The following is a 13,303-nucleotide window of genomic DNA, read 5'->3' on the forward strand; positions in this document are numbered from 1 at the left end:
TTCTTTCTATTGAGCATGAAACTGTATATTTCATAGATCTCATCTTGCTGAATTGAGTAAGGCCGTGTTTTAGTTGACACTTCCTATTTTCCACTGGCAATCCTCATTTTATCTGAATCACAGGTTGTAATCTTTACTTTTTCTTGGTGTACTATTGAATTTGTTATTCTACTTTTCTCCAATAATGTGCCACTGGAAGTGAATTTGCGTTTATCTTTTCACTCCGTTACCATTCTGTATCACTATTTATTTATTTATTCATTTAACATGGAATGCCTCCTCTTTCTTACCTCTTGCAATTTAGTATAATTGCAAATAACACTTAATTTAGAATTATGATCCCATTGTGATCAGATAACCCATTTGTGTACTCAGAGAAGGGACAGTTTTTTAAAAAATGCACACATAAAAATGAAGATTTTAAGATAACATGAGAAGAAGAATAAGAAGAAACAGCATTATGACTAAGTAATTACATTGTCAGACTATGAATGAAGTTTTGGTAGGCTATATATTATTCACTATCATCATACATTTTAACGAACATTTTAATTGGAATGTTTCTATGTATTACTAGCACCTGGCAGAAATATTTTATAAGGAGGTGCTGACAGTTTATGGGCTGGTTCAGCCCGGTCCTGTGACTAGTGGGGCGTAAGGATTCATGAATCCACGCCTCCAGAAAAGGGAAACAGGGGACCCTGACTAATTAAAAACAGAGGCAAGAATCTGAGGAGAAGCAAACTAATTTACTAAATATGGAATCAGAATGCAAGGTAACACACTATAATACAACATAATGCAGTAAAATTAGAATTGTAACATAAATCAAATATAATGAGAGAAAGTCTGAGAACTGAAGGCCTTACCATATCCTGAGGTGAGATGTGCAGTTGGGGCAAGAAGCACGGAGGAGAGCCGAAGGAAAAAAGAGACATTGGGTGACCTTGCCAGAGGTTATATCTCCTCTCTGAATGCAAAGTTCATATATAGTTCTTCTCTTCTGGACAAGTGCCCAAAACAGGAGCATTAACTCTTTAAATCCCAGTGCACTACATCATGTTATGATGTGGAATACCAATAACCAAAAATCATAAAACCATGACAAGGAGGGAAATAACAAAGAGAAAAAGGACAATGGAATGGAGAACAAGAGAAAATGATCTGAGTATTAAATTGTAAGCTCTAGAATACAAAATTGGTAGATGAAAATATGATAATTTTTCTAAAAGAATGAGCATGATGTGGATTAGAGAGGGTGTCCTGATATCAGGGATCTGGGAAGACTTCTATCTTGGCCTTTGAAACAGGAGGACTCCCAGGATTTGCATAAAAATATACACATCAGCTAGGGAAATAATATTAAAATAGTGTAAAAATTGTTGGTAGATAAAAATTAAGATGTTAACTCACTTTTCTTTGCATATTAGATATGCATACACCAATAAGAAATATGTAGTTCATTTATAAATACATTCCTTACCAGATTTTCCCAAGATAAAGAGAATTATTGGGATTTCTATATCCTGCATGTTTTATTTGCAGCTGAGGTAAAAAAACAGACACATCCCATGGTCACTAATTTAATCTTCTCTGCAGGTATTGAGAAACATCAACAGTTGCTTCAACTCGCTTCAAAGAGAATTTGTATACATCAGATTTTATTTTCTTGTAGGGAAAAAAAGGTCCAATTTGATCTCAGTAAGACCAGCATCATTGCCGCTTACAACTAAGGTGGCCTTTACAGAATACGTCAGTAAAAAGATTTACAGATGTCCTGTGGTCCATTAAGCAGGTGTTAGATTGAGAGATACACTGCTATCCTGCAGGGCTGCAAAGCAGCTAATGCCTTTGTATGGATCAGACATTTAGCACAGATAGCTGTCAGCGTGCTATCTCATATCAGAGTTATTGCAGGGAGCCATAGAACAGAAAGTAATCTGTAGTAGGAGTGATTATACTCATGTTACAAGGGCTGCTCCAGAAGTTATGCCTCCTATTTTATTATGTCGGTCTACAACATCAGGGGTGGATATTTGTGGTATGGCAGTAGAGGCTGAAGCTTCCTGGCAATACTCTGTCACATTTTGTTGCCGTGCAACTGATAGCATCAGAGGGGCATCTGACAAAATGATGTCTGACATGGACGGGCATATAAAGTAAAGGTATGTCATTGAATTCCTCCATGCAGAAAAAAAATTGCACCCACTGACATCCATTAATGTTTGCTGAACATTTAAGAAGACCAAATAGTGGATGTGCACACTGTGAGGTGGTGGCTGGTTTCAGCAGCGGTGACAGTGATGTGAAAGACAGGCCACATTCTAGACAACCATGCACAGCATGAAATGTAGGGCATCCCTATCAGCTCATCCATGCAAATTGGCAGATTACAAATAGGGAACTGTGTATGGAGCTGGATATCTGCTTCAATACATTGGAAACTATGGTGGCAACAAAGTTTGCACAAGGTTTATCCCACAGATGCTCACACAGGAACAAAATGAAAATACTATGCAAGGCTGTCAGAACCTACTGAATTAATATGATGCTGAAGGTGACAGTTTTCTTGATCACATCATTGCCAGTGATGAGATATGGTGTCACCACTATAAGCCAAAGTCGAAATAGCAGTCCATGATGTGGTGACATGTGAATTTCCCATCAAGGAATATGTTCAGGATGAAACCCTCTGAGTGTAAAGTGATGTGCATTGTCTTCTGGGATAGGAAATCCTTTTGGATTTCCTTGAACTAGAACAAACCATTAACTGGCTGCTATTTTGTTACACTGACTTCGCCGAAGGATCACACTTCCAGGGTCAGGTCAGAGGATCCTCATGGCCCTCATCTTCACCCACTCCAAAAACTCCACATCTTTCTTGTGGTGGAAGCTCCAGGCCTGGATACAGTATTCCATGTAGTCCCTCATGAAGGCTCCATAAAAGGGACGATCACTTTCCTTGACCTTCTGGCCACCCCCCATTGATGGACTCATGTTAATTTTTCATCTTCCATGATCTCCAAGTCCTTCTCAGCAGGGCTGCTCTCATGGAGTTCTTCTTCCAGTCTGTAGACATAGCTGGGATTGCCCCGACTCATGTGCAATACCTTTGGTCTTGTTGAATTTTAAGTTCACTGGGCTCACGTTTTGAGCTTGCTCAGATCTCTCTGGATGGCATCTCTTCCTTCGAGAGAAGGAAGTATCAACTATCATATCAACTGCACCACTCAGTTTGGTGTCATCTACAATCTTGCTGAGGGTGGTCTCAATTTCATTGTTTATATCACTGATAAAGTGGTACCAGTCCCAAGACAGACTTCTGGGACACCAGTCTTGAAGAGAAGATAATGATTTCCATATAAAAGATGTTCTTTTTTTTTTTTTTTTCCTTGGAATACTGCCGTAGCATGTGGCAAGAAATTTTTCCACTTTCAGAGCTGAATACTTTTAATGTATGATTTTTGACATAGCAAACTTCATACACAGAAATATGTAGAACCTAAAGAAATTACTCTGAGATGCAATTTGAGAATTTTCAAGTAGTGTCTCTTTTCTGTCTTCAATGGTATTTTCTATACTAATTTTCCTTGTGAATATTGTTTAGTTAAATGTTCATTTAACATAGAATCCAAAACTCAGTTTGAAAAGTCAGATCTCCCAGTTCATCGCCCATCTAACCCTATTTTAAAGCAATATCAAACCCACCTCATTTTTGTGGAAAAAAAAAAGTAAAAGAAATGTGTCAAGTTTAATCAGTGATAGAAGTGGGACTAAGACTCGAAAGTCAGATCTTGATCCTGCTGTGTATCTACTGCTTTATTTAAGTACATCACCTTCCCTGGGCGACAAGACTTCTTTGGAATTTTAGATTAAATCTGTAGATTATTCTTTTTATTATTTGATTTATTTTGTTTGGTTGTTTTGTTTTTGTTTCCTGATAAGGAAAAAACAGAAAGTGATTCACAGAGCTTTAACTGATTATGTCTGCATCATTTCTACTGTGACTAGGTCATGTTAGAATGTTACAAAGGGTCCAAATGAAACAATTATAAAACTAATGTAGGCTTTGAGTTTTATTAGGAAATTCTACATAGTGACTCATTTGTCAAATACAAAATGGCTTTCGAACTTTAGCTTGAGTAACATATATGAATAGAAGGTAAGAATATTTTTTAAAATGTTTTAATTATGTTTTTGGTGACTTCTATTGAATTCTCATCACTTGAAAACCTCGAGTGAAGAAGAAAAGTGTTCAGAATTGATATATCTCCTGCAAAGTCTGCTCCTGGGCAGAACAAATTCAGTAGAGATGAGAAACCTAAGAGTTGATCATTGAGGCCAATTAAATGAATTACTGTAGAAGAACAGATGATAATTCATGAGTGACATCTAATCTATTCTAATTTAATTGCACAAAACCTTAACGTGTGTAGTTTCAGTGTCTGCATTGTACTGTGTGATGAGAGCATTGTCCTTTTAAAAAACAATTTCTGGGGACCGGCAGTCAATTTAGTGTATTGTTATGGACATATAATATATGGTTCGCCATTAAAAACAAGTTGTCAAAGAAGCCCTATGGAGATGATTGTCATTGTGTCATCTTTGTATATTGTACAGGGAGACAAAGGGTCCTTCTGACCTTGGGCATAAATAGTAATTTATTTTCAATAGCACTCTACCACAGATAAATCTTGTAGGTTATGTCAGTTTAAGAAGGTGTCACAAACAGAAGGGAAAATGATTTATATTTTAATTCCTTTTCACCTAAGTATCATGTAGCAAGCCAAGCCTTGAAGAAACTAAAATGGCAACAGTGAAAGATGAATGTGCAGAATGGACAGAATGAATATCTAAGCAGCTCTTATACCTTCTTATAAGCCAACATGTGATTTGTCTTTTTATGTCTGCTTAGTTAATTGGGACATAAGGTACTACTTAGTGTTAATATGCCAGATGCTTGACCTAGATAGTAAGTAACACCAGGAAAAGAATATTTTGTCCTATGCTTCTTTATTTTTACCTGAATTACTGGAAATGGGTTACTAGTTTGTTAATTCTCTGCTGTTTCTCTCACCTTACCTTCCTAAAGTCAGCACATGTTCTGTTGTAAAGGAAGAGAAATATAACACAGGGGGTATATTCACGGAAAGACTCTGATCTCTCTTATGCTACCCCTTGTTCAGCAAAAAAAGCTCGTTTTTTTTCTTTCTATCTTTGTTCAAACTACTTCTTTTTATACTGTGCTTAAACATACATTAATCCTGACTGACAAGAAATCTATAATTAATGTGTCTCAGGTGAATGGCATCACTGAGGGCTCAGTCATTTTCTCCTATATGAATCTCCATAAACCACTTAAGATGTCTGACTTAATATCCTTTAGGATGCTATTCAAGATTGTCTTACATCTCCTCTAAATTGTTATATCTAGATGACGTGTTCGTCTCTCTGGATTATGAGAATATTTAGCTGTGACACTAACAGAAGACAAAAAAATATAATGACCTACATATACACACACAGAGGACTTGAAATGTTTTCCCTCACCTTGCACAAAATCTTGGGAAAGATTTCCTTCAATAGAGTTCCTTATAGTTATTTTATGTCGCCTTTTCCCCCCCTACAGGAATATGCTCTGTAAAGTGTTAGATCATTAATATCTCAGGCAACTCCAAAAATATTAAAAGATAAGAAGAAAAAAATAATATATCTAATTTTCATTTCAATATAAATGTAAATTACAAGTAGAAATCCTTACGCTTCATTTATGAATCATGAAACAAAATTAATACATAAGAACTGCTCCAAAAGTAATGCCTCCTATTTTTTTTTTGGGCCATGATGTCAGAAGCAGATGTTGGTGGTATGGCTGTAAAGATTGAACCTTCCCACTAATATTCCTTTATATTTTGTTGCCATTCCACAGATGACAACAGAGAGGCAGTCTGATGAACTGGTGTCTCACTTGGAAGTCTGTGGGAAGCAAATATGTCATTGAATTACTCTATGTGGAAAAAATGGCATCCATTGTCATTTATTGAAGTATGCAGAGCACTTAAGAATAATAAGCAACGGATATGAGCACAGTGAGGTGGTGATTGATGTGTTTCAGCAGTGGTGGCAGAAGCAGTGAGTCAACTGTGCTGGTGAAGATTTTTATGCATTTAGACTCTTGTTCATTGCTCATGGTAATGGTGCAACTATGTTGAAGAACTGTGTTAGGTAGCTAAGAATTTGCTCTATAAAATAGTGTCATTGTGGTCTTTGTATGTGTTGTATTTTCCAGGAGAATAAATAGGAGGTAATATCTTTGGAGTAATCTACAAAAAATGACACTCTTAACATCTTATTTTTAAAAAGACTTCTGTATTGTGTGAAGATCCCATCTCCTGGGCATCCAGGTCTGGGAGTCCCTGAGTGTTAGGGCTACATAACTCTTGGAGATCCCTTCCAGCCTTAAACATCCTGCTATAAAAGATGTTCAGTAACGTGCTGATTTCATCTCTAAATGTAATTTTGGGTTTTACCATAAGGATTTAAATACGTAGTCATCCAATGCAACTTTCTCTTTTTACAAATTATTTTTTATTTTCTACTGGGTTGAAGGCTTAAGTATTGAAAATTATTTGTTACAGACACAGGGAATGGCTGGGAAAACACAAAAGCATTGTATCTCCTGACCTCGACACTACAGATGAAAAATATATTTTCTCTGAGATTAAAAATAACAGGTAGTGCAACCTAAGTAACCAAACAGAATCATGTGAAATTTATCTGGGACTGTATTTATCAGAAAACTGCCTACATTTCCTTGCAAATAGTCAATTTCCAAAAGAAGATGTAAATATACTCTGACAAGGTCATGTAAATAAGCAAATTTGTATAACTAATACCACAAATATTTGTTTAGATATTCCAGAGAAAGAAATAAGAGCTCACATTTCCTCAGCAAAAGGTCACTACTCTGCATTATCTATAAATTTATTTGATCTGAAAAGGAATGAAGAACTTATATACTAGACAAGCATACTATTGATTGTTCAGTGACAAAATATTTCTCATCACAGCAGATTTTTCAGTGTAGACTGTACTGATGGTAATATCAGTCTATCAATCAATCAATCATGACATGGGCAACCTAAAGATTTGCTGATATTTTAAGATATATATTTTATTTTAGAGATCTTATGTCTAAAAGCATATGATATGCATTAAAGCAGCTAATTCAGAGTCAGTATAGTTCAGATTCCTTTCTGCAATATGGGCATTCAGTTCACAGGTTCCCACTCTGAATTATAAGTTGGAGAGCAATGTCCTCCAGCTTTAATGATCACAAAGGGCAATTGCTGGTATGCAGTGGCTATGAATTTAGTCAAAAATTTACCATATTTATTGTGTGAATACATGTCTTTTATGGGCTTAATTATCTATATATGTGATACATTGAAGATTTAAGCAAGTAATTTTCAATTCAAAGCCACGTATTATAGTGTAAGTAGACAACACCATAAAATCTAGTAAAGCATTTTCAGAAGAGAAAGGAGAAATGAAGAGGGACTTTGCAAAAAATATTTTCCTTTCTGAAGAATTTTTCCATTCCGGAGCTAGATTACGTAATATCTCATGTCAGCATTAATATCTAGTTCTCTAGCTTTGAATTTGCAGTGGTGGCTTCAGTTTTCTCTGTCAAATAAAAACAAATACAATGGCTTGTAAATACTGTACACTATTCATCTTCTAGCATTGCTCTGTTTTTCTTCCTGAATTATATTGTTATTTGTTTAACATAAATAAAATCCAACGCTGTAACAGCATCAAGTTGACTCAACTTCATGGAGCAGCTGTATATTTTCTTTTTTGCTTTTGCAAAATTTTATTGCCATAGATTAATAAGAAATTTCTTTCTTTAACTAAACTATTATTCAGTACAGTATTTCTCCATTGTTATATAAGCAAAAGCCAAAGTTTCTCCCAAACTATAAATCTTTTTATTCTTAGTAATATATTTATGGATTTTATCTTCACGATTCCAAGTTTTTCAGTCTGGTTATAAACAGAAATAATGCAGATGACAAATCACTCATATAGAAAGCAAGTAGACAAACAAAAATAAAAAAGCCAAGATGAAGGATGGAGAAGAAAAAAAAAAGAAAATACAAATGCTTGAGATTTTATTTTTAGTGAGAATTGCTCAAATAATATCATTATAAATTATTGAATAGCTTAGGGAAATTTTTGGATAAAGATGCAAAAAAAAAATTATTTATGCACAGATAGCTTCTTCCAGGTAGTTCTCAGCATCCTACTCTAATATAGCATGAATCTTACGAGGTGGTTGTCACCAGAAATACATATCATATCTGCTTACACCTTTTGAGATCCCTTTTTAAGTAGCTTCCAAGCAGACAACACATAGAATACTGCGTCTGGTTTTATATTAACAAAAAATTTTAGTCTTATATAAAACTAATAGGGGTTTGAGAAAGCAAGAATAATCTGTTATTCTTCTAGATTACTTTTTTTTGAAAGAATGACTTCCCTTTTACTCTCAAAATGAAGGTACTATCTAATTTCTTAAATTTTCTTCATCCAAACAGATATCTATTCTTGTAAAGACCTGTCCTAAAAAAATGTTACTTAATGACCTACTCAGTAATATGACTGTATCACTAGTAATAAAAAGTAATGGCTTTTATATTAATCTAGCATTGTAATATCTCAGGACCAGTATCAATTTCCCTCATCTCCCTATCTTGTTCTAACTTGGCAAGCAGCCAGTTGACCAGTACCTTACCTATTTCAGCAGCAACTCTCCTCCCACGAAACAATATGTGGTTCTGATGTCTTACAAGTTCCCATGGTCTCTCCATTTGAAGCAGAATACTGCTCTCAATCTTAGGATCCAGAGAGACAATGGAGGGGTAAAAATAGTGTCAGAGAAAAGTGACAAATAGAAGATTTTCTTATAGAATGATTTTAAGAATGCTGTCACAATGAAGCTGAGATTTTTCTGCATTTAAACAAGCAATGCTAACATTGTTTTTTGCATTTTGTTGAAACATTTATGATGAAATATCTGTTAACGATTAGGTAAGCAACCAAGTATTTTGCTCCTTGGTTTATTAGGTGTGTTGTCAGAAAACTGAATGTAAATGTATGCCTGTAGAGTAACGGCTCTGAGAAATTAAGAACTTGGTCTTTGTACTTTTACAAACAAAATATTAATATTAATTCCAGTGGACATTTTGTACGAGTTTTAAAGGTATTGTTAGGTTTTGGGAATCATTTAAGACAGAAGACTAAATTAACAATAACATAGAACTCTTTGACTATGTTGGGATACTTATACCGTCAACTTCAAATATTTCATTTCAAGTTTTAAAGATCTCCTATTTTCCACAAATACCTTACATGTTTAATTTAAAAACTTGCATTTTCTAAAAGAGTTAAACTTTTGAGTGAACATGTACGTTGTTTACCTGGATGATTGCTTAACACAAACTTGTTCTGAGCTCCTTTTACCATCCTAGCAGAGACATCAGGTATAATCCATGGCTATAACCCAACACCCATTCTTGACTGCAGTATGTGTTTTTATAACCTAATCTACATATCTTATGTATGATCTCTTTTTCTGCTTTATCCTGGCAATGCTTCTTACCTTGGTTAACCAAGATGACTATAGGGGGGAGAATAAGACAAATTATTTAGACAAATAATAAGAGTAGCTTTGGATAACCCCCATGACTTCCTATTATGTACATAAGCATATTAAAAGTATAATTGCATTATATATAATAATTTTCATCTTGTTCTCTAAAACATGCAACACACTGAACTGTAGAATACAAAAACAGATTGGGAAAAAATTAGTAAGAAAATTACTCTGTCAGTGAAGGGCTGTTCAAGGGAAAGCAGAGATTCCTGATGGCAGTGGTACAGATTGACAGTATTCTTGAGCGAACAAACAGATGGGATCAACCTAGTTCTATTTAGTTTTGTCACAGAACATGGATTATAAATGCTCTGTATTATTCACTTGTTGATAATCCTATTATACAAGAATAGCATTTTATATCTTCCCAATGATCAGAGGACTGAAGATGCAAAGTTGACAGCACTTATTTTCAGCTGATTTAAGAAAGAAGTGAACAGGACCTTTGCTAAGCAAAACCTTTATCTCTGTTTAAGCTGGAAATGTACTAGACTTGGTTTGTTTCTCTTTCTTTATATAAATATAGTATTTACTAAGTGCTATTTTTGTACCATTTTAAATTTATTTTCATCAACAATTTGAATTTTAAAGAACTAATTAAATGAGAAGAAACTGAATACTATTCTATGCTCTTGTTTTCAGAAAGAAATTTAACTTGCAAAAGGAGATTTATATATCTTTACTGCTTTGATAAGCTGTTCTTCTGTATACCCATGTATAATCCTGCTGCCCTCCTGAGTGCTATCACAGCATATTTGAGCAGTAAGGAAACTCAAATTATTTAATGAATTTATTTAATACCATGTGGCCATTACAATCCAAGTTTTTTTTTCTCTCTCTCTCTATGTGTTTCTTTCTCTCTCTCTCTCTTTTGTGGTTTTTTTTTTGTTTGTTGTTTTTTTTCCCCTGCAGATTAATCTCCTTGGAATGGCTTCTGATTAAGTTTATTTCATCTTGGTCTCTTGTATTTTCTCTAGCAAAACATGAAATATAGTTATTGTTCAAAAAATATAACCATTTATTCCTGACATTTTTATAAATCTAAGCAAATAATTCAGGAAATACAAGAAGGGCAAGTCTGATTAATGTTATGTAATTTGCAACCACAAACATAATATAGGTATTTGTAAGGCCATTCAACAGACTCTTCATGAATCTATGTGCTTGTTTTGAAAAATATGTTTGTTCCAAAAAAAAAAAAAGGTAGTAAGAAAGAGAGAGCAATTAGACATATATTTTTTTTTTAAGTTGAACTTGCAGTAGATTTTGATTTTTGCTTGGTTTCTTATTAATTTACAGAAAAATAAAACTGCTGTCTCATGTCATATTTGCCTTTTTGGTCTGACACAAATTATGTAAGAAACAAAGGTAGCTTCTTTTTTTTTCCCCCTAGTTGTTCACTTTTAAAATTGTGAATATAGATAAGGAACTTGTAGACCGTGTATCATATGTGAATTTCCAATTGAATAAAGAGACTCAGAGTAAAGAGAGAATAGACATCACATTCTCAGAAAGCTGTCAGGGTAGAAATTTTGTAAAATTTCATGTAGGTCATGAATATAATTCATTCAGCTACATAAATAGAATAGATTCTGCACTAATCAACATTGCATTCAACTGAATGACAGTAAAGATTTACAACAGGACTATCTGGATTATTATTATGTGGAATTGTAGTTAAACATTGTCCTATAAACAATGTTTATAGGAAGAAAAAAGGTGTTACCTGAGTGGTTTTAGATAAACCATATTCTGATACATGTTTTTTGAGTTCCAGAATAAATAAGTGACATTACAAAAAGAGGATAAACCATGCCAGAAACATATAAAAGCCAGTGTTATCTTTCTATGGAGAGACAAAATGGCAGCTGTATGAGAATTTTATTCAGTATCTAATTTACTCTAAACTAGCCAGGTTTGTTTTGGGATGGGAGTTTTTGCAGGGAATGCTGTATTTATTAATTGAAAAAGAGAAAGGAATATTCATCCAGCTTTAAATCATTCATCCAGGTTTAAATCTTTGGAAATATGTGTGAATAAATTCACTGAATGTTGTTGCTAGTCTTCTTTACACAAATAATAGGGATATGCTAAAATTCTGCTAGTAACACATTGATTGGAGGTGTTATCAGTGCAGAGAAGGAAATAAAGATGTGATACGAGAGGAAGGAGATTACCTTGAAGACCTGAATAACAGAAAGAGAATGAAGTATATTAGTACAAAGTGCAGTGCTAAGTACTCATGTAGTAATCATAAGCATTAACAAATGCAAATGTTCAGAAACTCTGAATCATGCCTCAGAAAAAAATTCATGGAACTGACATAAATTGACTGACTCTTCGTACATTGAGTTTTAGAGTATTCAATTTTATCTGCAAGCATAGATCGACAATATTAATGAATGAGATGGTACTCTAAAAGATTGGTAGCAGAACACGATTGACTACATATGACAGGTTATAGGATCTGATGTATATGTGTGTAAGAAGCAGCATTGCTTTGTGACTTGGAGTTCATTTAAAAATAAAAAACAGGTCAAGGCAGACAACTGCAGATCTTAAAGTTTCAGATTTCCCTTTTTTTTTAACAAGAAAACATAATACCTTTTTTCTTGCTTTTCTTGAGTTTATTGTAGTAGTTGTTTTGATTGAAGGGAGAATCTTTTGCACTCCACTTATTTTGCAGGGAACAAACATTTTAAAGTTTCCTCCAGTCTGCTTCCACTCTGCTTGACCAGAATGATTTGGACAGTCATATCATAGTGAAATCTAGACAGAAATAAAAGATGAAGCTGCCTGTCGCCTTTGTTTCGGCGACCCTGATTGAAGTCTCCTTGTGAAAGTGTTCCGACAGCCCCGGCCAGTTTCGCACGCTTCTCATGACACCAATATGGTGAGCGGCAAAATGGCGTTAATTGCAAGGAGCACACCCTTCTTAAAACTTTCTCCATGCCTTAGGGCTACTACCCTTGTCTCTGACCAATGGACATGTGGCATGTCTTGTTTCCTCCTTATTTGGTCTAACCTGTACTTCTCTCTTATCTTCAGGTCATTTGTTGCCATGGTTTCCCAGGGGCCGAGGGGCCCCTGTCGACCCTGGCGACTGCCCCAGACCATTCAGTTAACTACATTTCCCCCTCCCTAAGCACAGGCCAATCTACTATACCCTGAGAGGGCCCTAATCGCGTACACCCCGAAATCCCCGCATTGCACCTATATATGCCATTGTCCTCTCAGTTAAGTGTTGCCCCGTTACATTGCAATGCGCCAAATAATCCTACCCTAATAACCCTATGACCTATTAATATAAAAATCCTAATGTCTTAAGCATGAGTTCTACATAAAGCTATATACTGCATTCTTAGACGATGCTGATTCGTTCGTCTTAGCATTTGCCATGAGTCATTCGTATCAGCATACACTATACTTATATATGTAATATACCTATATACCTATATAATATAAGCGTAAAGCATATTAATGTTAGACCTAATACAACTATAACTGAATACAGAATAGAGTTAAACCAGAGTTAAACATCCGTTACAATACGTACGCGAACCCTGTTACAATCTTTCGAGAAGC

The sequence above is a fragment of the Tetrao urogallus genome (genome assembly GCF_951394365.1).
Source record: "Tetrao urogallus genome assembly, chromosome: 4".
Taxonomy (NCBI): domain Eukaryota; kingdom Metazoa; phylum Chordata; class Aves; order Galliformes; family Phasianidae; genus Tetrao; species Tetrao urogallus.